At 33.4% G+C, this 13,880-nt stretch overlaps 1 long non-coding RNA gene across 1 annotated transcript; it reads left to right on the top strand.

Annotated features, from left to right (window-relative positions):
* Positions 1–6,642: 6,642 nt before the first annotated feature.
* On the top strand, positions 6,643–7,134 carry LOC109106017. Its single transcript, XR_006156161.1, has 3 exons — positions 6,643–6,766; positions 6,854–6,954; positions 7,030–7,134. It is a non-coding gene; the product is annotated as an uncharacterized LOC109106017 (long non-coding RNA).
* Positions 7,135–13,880: the final 6,746 nt, after the last annotated feature.

The raw sequence follows: 13,880 nt of genomic DNA on the forward strand, positions 1-13,880 counted from the left end.
CATTCACAGCAGATTCTGGATGAACAAACAGTTTGTGTGTGTGTATATATATAGATATATATTAGGGTTGGGCAAGTTAACGCGTTATCACATTAATTAACGCTGATGCAAAATCGAATCCAAGTCAGACGGTCAAGGTGCAATAATATGTAAATTTATTAAAAAGAATATAGAGAACAGAAACTACAAATCATAACTTGGAAACAAAACTCTTGATAATAATAATCATCTTCGAATATAGAGAATCAAATACAAGTCAAATGTTAGTACATTTTTAATAACAATCCATTTATGATGGATTGAACCCATCTAGTATTAATCAAAACATAAACAATTATTCTGTCTGAATCAAAAGTATAAAAGTATTAAAGTATCAAAGTATCTGAATTGAATAAAAACCTGTAAGAGTTCTAAGTCTGAGTGAAGACAAAGAAAGAGGAAGTGAGAGCTTAAACGGTAGAGAGACCAGGGAGTCTCAGAAAAGTCAAATAGTCCCATTTTGCAGAGTGCACAGGCCTCTCTTATATACCATTGTTCCAGACAGAAGTCACCATCTACAACATAGAAGGACTATAATTAATAATACATCATGACCTTCAAAAATAGCCTAGTCTGCGTCTCGGTTTTGGACCTCTTCCTCTTTTGAGATCTAAAATATCATACTAACTGATAGTTCTTGGAAATAATGGCACACAAAAACAAATACACGTGTGCAGCTTAGCAAACTCAGCTGCCTTCGCAGTTAGAAATACTTGTCCATAACTCTGAAATTACATATGAAAATATACCACAACGTTTACCAAAAGACATTTTAAATATATATAAATGAAACATTATTATATATAACACATATAATTACCATGGAATATTTTTGAACATTTAAATGAAACTTATCCTTATGAGACATACAATTACCATGGATCACCCCCGAACATCCAAATGAACCACCCCACCATTATGAGTAAGACACATTTTGAATATGTGGGTAAAATAGATGAATACTGAGTAAAATAGATTTTGAATATGTGGCTTTCTCAGAACGCCGACAATTATTTTATCATGCATTAACGCAGTTTTTATTATTATTATTATTTTGAAAGTCTGTTGCTCACTGGTTCTGAATACACATACAGACAAACCATGTGTAACAGGAGGGGTGGGATGTTGATCAGTTCTGCCCTACAAAGGCAAAAGACCTTAATTCGCTAGAGTGTGAAACTGAGAAAAATGACTTTAAAGATTATGGAATTATATTTGCTTAAAAAATATCAACGTAACTTTATAAAACTGAACGTAACTTTTTCACAAACTATCAAATATATGCAATTACAAAAGAAGAAAACAATGAAAATAAAAAAAATTAACTCAGTCGCACAAATTTAACAGGCTCTTCAAATATGCTTCATTCTTTGTTGGTTTTTCAAAGATTCTTTTTCGCTAATAGTGGATTCTGAATGCATTGCCACACCAAATTTTCGTTTGGTGTTTTGACACAAACTTCTCGTGGGGGCGGGCTTAACAGTGATCTACTCTGATTGGATAGTGAGCTTTTGATGGACAGGTGCTCTCTGACCTGGAAGTACAGACGTCACTCAGTGGTGCACATATTGGAAAGCTCTCGCGGTGATTTGTATGCAATACGTCATGCTTTGTATTACTAAATATGCAAATAATATTTGACCTTCGATCGTCTCAGTCTGTAAAGATGAGCTCTCCGGGGAGACACGGAGTGTCATCATCTTCCTCCTCCGCTTGTCCTTCAAGGCAACTTGAAGTAAGCTTGTGTTACTGAAGTAACCAATAACATCGATACAAGTTTTATTCATGTTACAGTGTGCAGCAGTTCGTTGCGGGTTATTGTCATTCAGTAACACAAGCTTACTTTAAGCTGCCTTGAAGGACAAGAGCTCATCTTTACAGACTGAGACGATCGAAGGTCAAATATTATTTGCATATTTAGTAATACAAAGCACGACGTATTGCATACAAATCACCGCGAGAGGCTTTTTTTTAAATTAATCCAGAGAACAAAAACATACAAAAGTATAAACATACATCACATAATATCAACCACAAAAAAAACAAAAAAAACAATAAAGAATAAAATAGAACTAAAGAAAAGAATACCCAAAGCCAATTTAATTTGTGATGAATCATTCAAGAATAAAGCTATATCATCCGCTAATTGACTAATTTTTATTTTAGTGTTAACAATTGTGATACCCTTTAGTTGACTATTGTTTATATGTGTGCTAAGGAACTGTGTTGCAATTAGAAACAGATAAGGGGAAACTGGACATCCATGCCGAACTCCTCGTTTTAAAAAGAATCTAGGTGAAGTGCCATTACTTAATTTGATAGAGCTGTTTCCGTTTATGTAAAGCATTTGGACCATCCTGCAAAAAGCATCGCCAAAGCCAATTTTTCATAGAGCCTGAAATAAAAATTTATGTTCCAATGTGTCGAAAGCTAATCTAAAAAGAAAATGAAACCATCACTGTCTATTAAATCTGAATAATCTAACACATCTTGAACTAACCGTATTATTAGTAATGTGCCTAATGTGCCTGTTTTCACTGCGAGAGCTTTCCAATATGTGCGCCACTGAGTGACGTCTGTACTTCCAGGTCAGAGAGCACCTGTCTATCAAAAGCTCACTATCCAATCAGAGTAGATCACTGTTAAGCCCGCCCCCACGAGAGGTCTGTGTCAAAACACCAAACGAAAAACTGCGAAGCGTAAGCGAAATCTGTGGCATGCATTCAGAATCCATGATTAGCGAAAACAAATCTTTGAAAAACATCAACAAAGAATGAAGCATATTTTAAGAGCCTGTTAAATTTGTGCGACTGGGTTAATTTTTTCCATTTTCATTGTGTTTTTCTTCTTTTGTAATGGCATATTTTTGATAGTTTCTGAAAAAGTTACATTCAGTTTTATAAAGTTTCGTTCATTTTTTTGAAGCAAATATAATTCCATAAAAGATGTTTATTTGTCCAGACAAATTAATCATAGGTAGGACACTGGAAATCTGGCAGTTAGATGTTTTAGTAGTGAAAATTAATTTACATTAAAAAAAATAACTTGAACTTGATTTTACTCTTATTTTGTAGTTACTGTACTCTGCCTTTGCATTGTCGGCAAAAAGTGAGAAGTCACGCAAAGGCAAAAGGCAGTAACAGCCACATTATATACAATATTTGGTTGCTGAACACCATTAAAATCTAGTGATCACGGGCTGTCTCATATGCTATAACATACAGTAATGTGACTGTGTTAAAAAAAAAATTCCAAACCGTAACAACCAGACAAAAATTTAAACGTGAGTGGATACCGTTTTGAAACTGATTTATTTGCAATGTTCACTAACGTTAAAGAATACATGCTTAGTCTATTGCTTTTACATCGAATTGAATGAAAATAGCCTTAACTGAACTAAAACGATGACTTGTGTATTGAATTGAATGCCAGCAAGTAGAAATAATGCTTAGGATGTTTGTGGATTAAACATTAATCTCCGATGACGTTCATTGCCATGGATTCTATCGGGTTACAAGAAAAGGTAGCATATATGGATTTAATTGCGAACTTTATATGCTACAAACAACAAACAACATAATAGTTACATAACGTATTCATAATTTTTGGTAATTTCGTGATTTACCAACAGATAACGTTACCACCAGGCACGGCGCCAGAATTTTTTCTCTGCCAGTACTAAGGGGGGGGCTAGACCAATATGTGGGGGTGCTAAGAAAATAAATGATTTTGATGTCAGAGTTACTTCATAAAGAAATGGGGCTAAACCGGGGCTATTCAAAATTCTGACGGGGCTATAGCCCCCCCCTAGCCCCGGTGTAGCACCGTCACTGGTTACCACAACGTCATATGCTCGTAATTCCATTACCATCCCATTACTAACTCACAACGTCGTCAATATGTCCCCATAATGTAACAGGATAACCACAAACGTCCCAGACAGGTCCTCTATTCGTAATAATTTGGTAATTTCATGACTAGTTACTGGCAATGTAACTACAACATCACTAGCCTGTAATTTCATTACCAGAACATGTCGCCAGTGTGTGTGCGTTTTTAGTCTGCAACGTCATACACCATCATTTAATTGCATTTCTTTTGAAGATTTTTTTGCTATGTGGTACGTTTGTGAGAAAACATAATTTAACAAAAAAAGAACAAATATTTATTTGCTATAAATCAATTTGGACTTTTTATCAAGTTCATTCCTTAGAGTCAGACATCCCGTGCATTTCATAAATGTACAAAGAAAATATAATACTATAAATTTGCTATGTGCAAGATAGGATAAAAACAAAAAAACACACTTTTAGACTTCATGTATCAGACATCTACTTTTTGACTTTATGTATCAGATATCTAAAGCTTTCAGCATATTCAACACCCTCCTGCAACAGCTGTCTAGTGCTTTGTAAAAAGTTCAGTTTTAATCCCCTATTATCTATACTATTTTAAGTCATTTATGATCATCACAAGTAAGTGTAAATGTTTATTGTAAATGTTCATTGTATTTATGCCAAAAATGTTTAAAATGAAGTTTACTTAGTTAAGTTTACCTATTTCATGCAGAAATGGTGCAAAAGACACAGAAACCACAGAAACCCTCTTATTAACATTTAATTTACTATAACACATCTCTACTTCTTCACACCACAAAACTGAAAGAAAAAAAAACCTCAAAGTTTAGTCACTGATTTGTGATATGTAATTCTCAAAATACTAAAACCTAAATATTACACCAGTATAGGACATTATCAATTAACATGTATTAAAAGGAAAGTGGTGAAAAACACAAAACAAACCAGAAAAAAATGAATACAAATATTAAAGTTCAAATCATGGCCCAAGAATAGAAATTACACAAAATTCTTGTCAGATGATAATCATTCCAGTGACAGCAGTGAAACATCTGTAATCAGCTCACTGACAAAGAAGACAAGAGACAAGTACGTTTTGCTTGACAGGCTGGAATGTTGTTTAGTTTGACTTGCCTGTCATTTATTCTTCGACAATTTGCATGCTTGCTGGTATTGTATTTAAGGTTATGGTCACACAAACTTCACATGTTATTTCACAGCAAATAAAGACTTAACATTCAATAACTTATTTTTATTTTCCTTGCAGAAATCCAAGCTTTGTAGATGAAAACTGGAGACATGGTTTTATAAATAACATTACATTTTTAAATGTCACAAGGCAAGACTACAAGGCTTAATTTAATGCACAGAAATAAGACTGTGAAATAAGGCACAAGAACATGTGTTTAAGAGACTTCTGTGTTGATCTTGATGCATGTGCAATATTGAGTTGTTCAGTTTTATTTATTATTTAGAAATAAAGAAATAAACAGGATGGTTCTCTTGACAAATGTCTTGTTTTACTAACATATATCTTAGATGGTGGGGCTTTAGAGTATTCATCATGTGTAAAACACTTAAGTACTGTTAAAAAAACCTGTCTGAATAATTAAGTTTGATTGGCTGGAAATTGTGCAATTAACTTTTATGAATAAAGTAATAGCAAAAAACACATCAACACTGCCTGTCACATTAATAAAATATCTTCACTACTGAATTGCAAAATTATTTTTTTCAGCAACAAAGGGGTAACTCAGAATTAAACTCACAGCCTCGTCATTAGATTGCAGATGCTGAACAGATGCAATCATGCATCGCTCTTCTTCTCTCTCAATAACTATTTCAAATAAATGCTATAATTCATTCATTCATTCAAATAATAATAATACACACTTCTTTATTTTCTGTGTCTGATTCAAAGCGGACAGAATGGTAGATCTAATGAGCCATAACTGTCAAAAAAAACAAAAAAAACAAACAACAACAACAACCAACCCAGTTGACCCTACGCTCAAATACTGTGCTGCAAACATCAATAATAGCTTTAAGTTGACATTGCTGACAAATGAACAAGGAATAAGTGGGATTAATCCACAGCTAGCTGTGCATTTAAGGAATAGTCTATCCTTAAAATGAAAAGCAATTTACTGTTTGAATGTCCTATCCTCTCTTTCTTTTATGGACCACAAATGAAGATTTTTCTTTAAACAAATGGTCTGCTCACTCTCATCTGTATGATGGCAGTAAATAGCGACCAGGGAATATGTTCTGGGGGAGTATGAAATGAAATTTTATGCATTCAATGAAAATCCTGATATTGGCCTTTGGTCATGGTCCATAAAATTAAGAAAGGCCTACAGCATTAAAACAACACCGGGGTGAGTAAATGATGACTTACTTTTTTAATGTTCGGGTGAACTATCCCTTTAATGCTTTGAATGCACTCTGCAGAAGGAACCACCCTCTGCTTCATGTTGGGTGGTTCTTTGCCTCCATGTTGCACATTAAAATCATTTATGCACAGCTAGCCATGGAAAATCCCTTATTTGTGCACAAATATGGATATCAGGTACTGCACTCTTTACACTTTTGTTTTAAAGGTCAATGTACATGTGGCAGTTGTTACGTCATCTGCCGTGATTAGCCAATTGAGGGCGCTCACAGGCTATAAAAAGGTAAAGTATGTGCTACCTGGGATACGTCACCTGTTGAATTGTTGCGTCGGTAACGCGTTTTCGTCACTTCCGCACTTCCGTCCCTCCTTGGCGCTAGCAAACATCAAGGTTGTAATTAGTTTGGAACGTCTGTTTCGATTCAGTGATTGCTGCCGTGCGGCTATGTAAACAAGCCGTGCGTAGACTTTAATGACGGTAGGATGAATGCTTTGTGTATCTATTCATGACCCACATTTTATAGCAACTGAAAAGTTAAGAACGATAACTTGCTCCCTTTCTCAGCTGTGAGACCCAATGCAGTCGCTGTGATTTTGTTAATTCCTACCCTGGCCTTGGCTGTAAGAGTCCTGTCGTGTGTGTTATTCAAATCTCCTTGACGATTGGTAAGGTATTTTTTTATCTGTTCCTGTATTGGGATGGGAGAGAACCAATCTAACAGAGTCTCGTTTTGTGTATAGGTTTGGGGAAGCCAGTAGCTGCTTTTCATTTGAGGCACTCGTGTCTTTTTACAGCTGCATTGCTGTCCTGTTTCCAGAAACTATTTTTTTTATTATTTTCTTTTTCCCAAATAATACTTTGGGTTTCTAATATTATTTTCTTGTTTTCAAATATTCTTTTTTTCTTTTTCTTGTTTTTTCAATATTGTTGCTTTGGTGGTTTTTTTCATTGATTTTGTCTACCTGCCTTAGTTGCATTCTCTGCTATTCTTTTTGATATTTGAATTGTTTTACAGCAAAGTCCTAATTGCGTGACTTCCTTTCTGTCTTCATATTCTTATATTTTGTTGAATTTGTCTGTTTCCATCTATTTGTTTATTTTTGTGGTAGGTTTATATTGTTGTTTTGTTTCTTTTTGATTATTTTTGTGATTTATTTTCTGGCCCCATGCTCTTCTCCAGCAGCTGTTGTTTATTCCATATATTTAGATATCTGTTAAATTTTGATTTTCTTTTGTATTTATTTATATATTGTATTCATTTATATATTGTATTCATTTATATTGTTACTGTGACCTCCCCGCGAGGCGACTGTAGATTTTATATTTGCAAAAGTGTATATATATATAATATTTTTGTCTTGGCAGGGTCTGGGCACCAGGGCAGAGGACCAGCTTATTTTAGGTGGTGGCACCTCTGTCACAGTGTGCAGTGATTTCTCACAGTGTGTTGTGGTGTGTCTCCAAGTGTGTGTGTGTGTGTGTGTGTGTGTGTGCACACCGTGATTCACTTATAGGTGGTGTGGTCTGGTCAGTCGCTGTCCTGTGGTAAGCTCCAGCCCCTTTGCCTTTTGGCATTGTATCAAATTTCTCTTGGTGGCCCATTGGGCTGAATAACCAAATGTTCCATTGCCTATTTTATAGTGGTTTTAACTGTCAATAAAAAGATTATTTTTATATGGTTACCTCTGTCTCTGACTCGTATATAATTGGTGATACGAACCTGTGTTTGCCCTTTTAAAAGGTGGGTTGATTAAAATCTTTGGGTGAAATTCCCATCGTGGCGTAGTCTGGTTATATTTATCATTGTAAGTCACTCCCCCGTGACGTAACATTTTCAGTCTCCACCGACCCTCACGCCACATACACATTAGAGGTGTAAAAAATAAATTCCCAACCACAGTTCAGCAAAACAGTCTCACTAATGTACATTTCTGTCGATGTATGTGCTCCACATTCATTTCACATGAACAACTGTTATAAATGTGTTGGTGTGCTACAGTTTATCTCTTTTCATACTGTACTATGGAAGTCAGTGGGGACAACAGCAAAGAAACTCATTCAGGTTTAGAACAACTTGAGGTGAGCACATGACAGTTTAAATTTTTACAACCTGCACAAATATAAACACAATAGTGGGGTAGATTAGTGTTTATATCAACATCCTTAACCATAAAATGATGGTTTTCCTGGAATAAAATCCTGGAAAGACCTATTCTACAGCAGGTATTAACAATGTGGTCCCATCGTTTGGGAAATTGATAGAAATTTATTTTTCCAACATTTGGCCTAACTTCATAAAACGATGATTTAAAAACAACGATTTAAACAACTTGACAAGTTCTGACAAAACTTAAAATCAATAAAATATATAAAAATAATTATATTAAATAAAATATAAATTAAAATATTAAATAAAATATTATATTAAATAAAAATAGAATATTAAATTAAAAAAATCTTAAATAAAATTTGTATATGTATCTCAAATTATTAGGGATGTACTGATGGGATTTTTGGGGGCTGATACCGATTTTAATCACTTATTGGCCAAAACTGATATTTGTCACTTCCTCTCTTATTTGAAATTGTCATCAAAATACAGTAGGTGGCCATCCAAAACGTTGCTTTTACCGCCGCTCGTACCGCCGCCGCGGCGCTTTAATCACAAGTTATCAAACAAGCGCATCAAAGAACATTTTCGCAAATAGATGTCAGTTTTGCCTCGCTGATGATACATTTGACGGCTGCAGTCAGGGAAAATGAAAGAAAAACACTGTAGTTAAAATATTTAATATTCACAGATGAAAGTTTGGTACTTATGAAGTTATGTGCATTTCTTAGAACGAATTCAAGCAGGATAAATGTCAAGCCTGTGCCTGAGCCTGTGCTTATATTTTCTCTAAGCTACACAGTATTACACCATATTTTAGATTTGACACATTTAATAGGGTGTGCAGTATTATTTATATAATATGAATTATTTGTTATATTATTCAAAATAAATTGTGGCTTACTTTGCATCGGAGCATTAAAAGTGGTAGCCTATTTTAGTGAGCTAGGCTACATGGATTAATATGCAAAATGTCAATATTCTCATATATTAGGCCTATATTTTAATTTATATTTTAAAATTCCTTTAATAAAACAACATGCATTTTTGTTATTCGTTACCTGTCCTTTATTTTGACAGACAACTTGGGAAAATATATTTGTCTGTACACTGTTTAAGAAATTGTTGCGTATTTTATAAATTATTTTCTTTATTTTAGTAAACATGAGGCACTGTATAATTTCGTTCCCATTATTTAGGCCTGATTAAAACAAGAAACTAATAAATTAAACCTGCACGATTTAGCTAAATCATTGAAATTCTAAAGAATGGACTGAAACGCCCTCACGTTTAAACTCAAGTTCTCTCATTATAATCACCAAAGTGCAAATGATGTTAAAAAAAAGAGCTTCATTAATAGACAACTTCAGTGATTTTAAAGGGAGCCTTCTTTACTTGCATTCATATATTTAAGTAAAAAAAAAAAAATATTGCAGCCGCATTTAAATGCAGGTGTGTAAAACATCTGCGTGCAAGATTTGCACGGCGCGAGTGATGCTGAGTGCACGAGCAGCATGAGCACATTATTCTTATTTGTTTTATCTTCTTTACAAATATTGTTTGGTTTTATTTTGGATAATTGCATGTAAAAAATAATTTACGTTGTAATGCATATGCAAGATGTGAATTATTATTCATATTCAAGTGTTTGTGTGAAAATTTATTAATGCGCATGCAGGACAGGGAGGCGCCCTCTCTCGAGCAGTTGAATTTTTTCCTGATCATGAATTAACTTAAAATTGTGGTGTCTCACATACATGAGAAATATATCTACAGAAAGCTTGAAATGTCTTTCAAACGAATCAATTCAAAACTAAAGCATTATGTAATTTGTGAAGGTTGTATTTCTCTTTAAAGGCACGTTCATGTGGAGAGAGTCAGCGCTGTGAATTTCATCTTGCAGCCGACAAGAACACATTTGTTTATTAATAAATAATTAAAATGTCTCCTTTTTTACAATTATTAGGCTACTTCTGCCTGTGCTTTGGGGCAAACTTAATGCATGTGCTTGAGCGCGGAATATATTTAAGGCTCATTATGGATTATAGATGTTAATTTCATATAAACCTCTGATTAGTTGAATAATGACAAATGAACGACTAGTAACTAGAAAAATCTTACGTGGGGGGCAGATCTATTAAATACCCTCTAGACATCTCTGTTAAAGTTTTTAAAGCATTTTATTCGCATTTGCATAAATTCTTCTTTCAGAATGGTCCGTAATGGAGAGAAGCTTTAACAATGATTTTTTATTTGAAACACATAAACGAAAATTTAAATAAAATTGATATTTTATGTTTTGAGAATGGCCATCCCTTCTCTGCAGATATTGTTGCTTCTGGTTTGTGCGTTGTAAATAGGCAGGCTAGAAAAAAAAAAAAAAATATATATATATATATATATATATATATATATATATATATATATATTATTAATAATAATAATAATAATAATAATAATAATAATATTAATGTCTCCAAAAACTCCTAAATGTTTTTTGTCATGTCTGTAACGCATGTGTATTCCCAAATCTAAAAAAGCCTATAAAACATAGACGTATCATACTGATGTCTGGACTCTGTTCAATATATTGGTTATGAAAAGGCTACATTCTGTGAGAATTTATTTTTCATAGTCTAAAAAATATTGTTTAGACGAAACAAAATAAAATTAACGCAACAGTTTGCGAATTTATTTATTTAATTTTTTTTATTTTATTTTTTTTTTTTTTTTTTTGAGTTATGGCAACTACCTCTGAAATTAAGTTATAATAACCAATAAACTATATTGCGCTAGTAGTCAACATTTGAAGTGGATCAAAACCTTTCTTCAAACTTGCCCTAAAACCAAAATGACGAGGCAATCGTCCTATCTACACCTGTCCATATGAAAGAGCAAGAGATTCACACATTTATATCAACCCCCACAAGCTATACAGATCTACCCCAAAACCCCCTCCAGCTGAAATGAACTCGGTGTGTTTTTGGGCTGTGAGGAACGCTGTGTTGTCATGTTACTGGGTTACTGGGTTACATATGTTACTACACGCAGCCAATTTTATTGTTTTCACAAGACCATAATAATAACAAATTATCAATTGATAATTAATCATTGTTTTACGAAAATCATTGTTATTTGTGAACGTAGCTTTTGTGGATGGCTTTAAGTCCTCCATCAGCTGCTCCCGCTTCACAGCGAATGTGACTCGCGCTAACTGCAACCAGCTTCAAAGTCCACAAGTTTTGATTTAACTAAATCAGTTTGAGCGAATACAACTTACTGATCATGAGCCCAACATTTAGCAAGACAAAAAACATTCAGTCTACCTGAAGGAAGATGTATTTTCATTGTAAGTTAATGCTGTTAAATAGAGAGTTAAATGGAGAGAGAGAAAGAGAGAGAGAGAGAGAGAGAGAGAGAGAGAGAGAGAGATAAAAAACCCGTGTTGGCTATTCCGAAACTTGGAGCTCATTATATTGAAGTACAAATCCAAACACCAGAGACAACCTACACTCTCAGTGTTCTTTCATTGAAAATTATGTTTTTTTGTTTATTCACAGGCTATATGGTTGAAATAATATTTTAGTTCAAAACTTTAAGTGCCATTGTTTAAAAAAAAAAATGCTTTATTGGCTAACGTTTCGTAGACCTTCAGTTTTTTATGCTCTAAAATCCCATGCCATTTGTAATTTCACAGTATTTTCACCTCCTAAATCACTAACCTTTAAAGTCACAAATCTATAATGGTAAATTTACTCAGGCTGATGGCACTTTTAATGACATTTTTTATTATTTTATTTATTTTATTTTTATTTATTTTTATTTTTTTTGGAATAATTGTAGCCTACATAAATAGGTGAAGCAAAACAAATATGAATAATATTTGGATCATCCCTTATTTTTTCCCTTATTTTCTTAAAGAACTTATTTTCTACAAGAATAAACCTGATAACATATTATTAATTCATAGAAATAATTGAAGCAATTAAAACCTGATAATATATTATTAATTCATAGAAATAATTTAAGCAATTAAAACCTTTTTTTTAACTTCAATACTATAAACTGACTTTAAAATCTCAAGGAGTTTATAAGTTAAAAAGGGTAAAATGTCACAGTGCTGTTAGTATGTTAAATAGCCTAAATGAACTTGTGTAAACAATATAATTAGAACTAACAATATAATTCGATTTTTTTTTTTTTAAATGAACGATTCCTGTATAAAATGGGACATCAACCTTTATATTAGGGCTGTCAAATGATTAATCACGATTAATCACATCCAAAATAAAAGTTTTGTTTACATAATATATGTGTGTATACTGTGTATATTTATTATGTATATATAAATACACACACATGCATGTATATATTTAAGAAGAATATGTTATGTTTTATATATTAAATATATTTATATATAATATAAAATATAAGAATATAAATATATAAATGTATATACATCTAAATATTTTCTAAATATATAATTTATGTGTGTGTATTTATATATACATAATAAATATACCCTGTACACATACATATATTATGTAAACAAAACTTTTATTTTGGATGTGATTAATCATTTGACAGCCCTAAAAACTTTTATTTTTTTTTTGATTGTTCATTTGTGAGCAATGCGAGTGGTAGGTTTATATAATTTGTTGAATGTTTTGCATTATTTTGTTTTTAATTTATTAAAATAAAAACAAAACAAAACAACAACAACAAAAAAAACCCTGGATAGCCTAGATTAGGCCCAGACTCTGTTCCTAAGTATATAATAATTATAATTACTGTTAACCCACAGTAACAAATTTTAACCGATTAATCGCCTATTTTCGTTTGCTGCATGTTTTTTAAAATTATTTATTTATTTATTTATTTATTTATTAAAACAGGCTAAAAAATAAATAAAGTTTGTGAAAGGAAAAAATATATAAGTCATGTATAAGTTGAACTTTTAGATGCTGCTGCTGCGTATGCTTTGCCAATTAAGCGAGAAGGGGCTTAGATAGCAAGGAGGGAGATTAAGAGAGGATGTCTCCCCCGCAGAATGAAAGCTCTTTCTACAAGGGGGCATCCTCTCATAGCCGTTTTCGCGCATCGCCTCGATGTCTGGCAAAACTCTTATGCCGAAACCGATGGATGCGAGAAGAAAACGGCCTCTTTTATTTCCTTTCGATCTTTGTATGGAGATCAGGCAGAAATGGAAGGCTCACCTGAGCTGGGTCGGGCAGGAGAATTGAGAAGCTCTAGATCAGCCTCAGCTTCTTCACCATCCTCAAATATCTCCTGCTTTTCCTGGGTAAAAACCCAGCAGAGCACTAACCTCAGTATCAGAAAGTGTTAAAGATATAACATCATCCTCCCGAGGCTCTCTCTCGTCCGCCGCCATTATGAGCGTGAAAGGGAAAGTCCCTCTTTAAACCATTCAGACAGACCCACCTGAAATTCTCACAAGCTCATTCTCCTCCATGCCCAGAC

Source organism: Cyprinus carpio, chromosome A4, assembly GCF_018340385.1.
Source record: "Cyprinus carpio isolate SPL01 chromosome A4, ASM1834038v1, whole genome shotgun sequence".
NCBI classification, from domain to species: domain Eukaryota; kingdom Metazoa; phylum Chordata; class Actinopteri; order Cypriniformes; family Cyprinidae; genus Cyprinus; species Cyprinus carpio.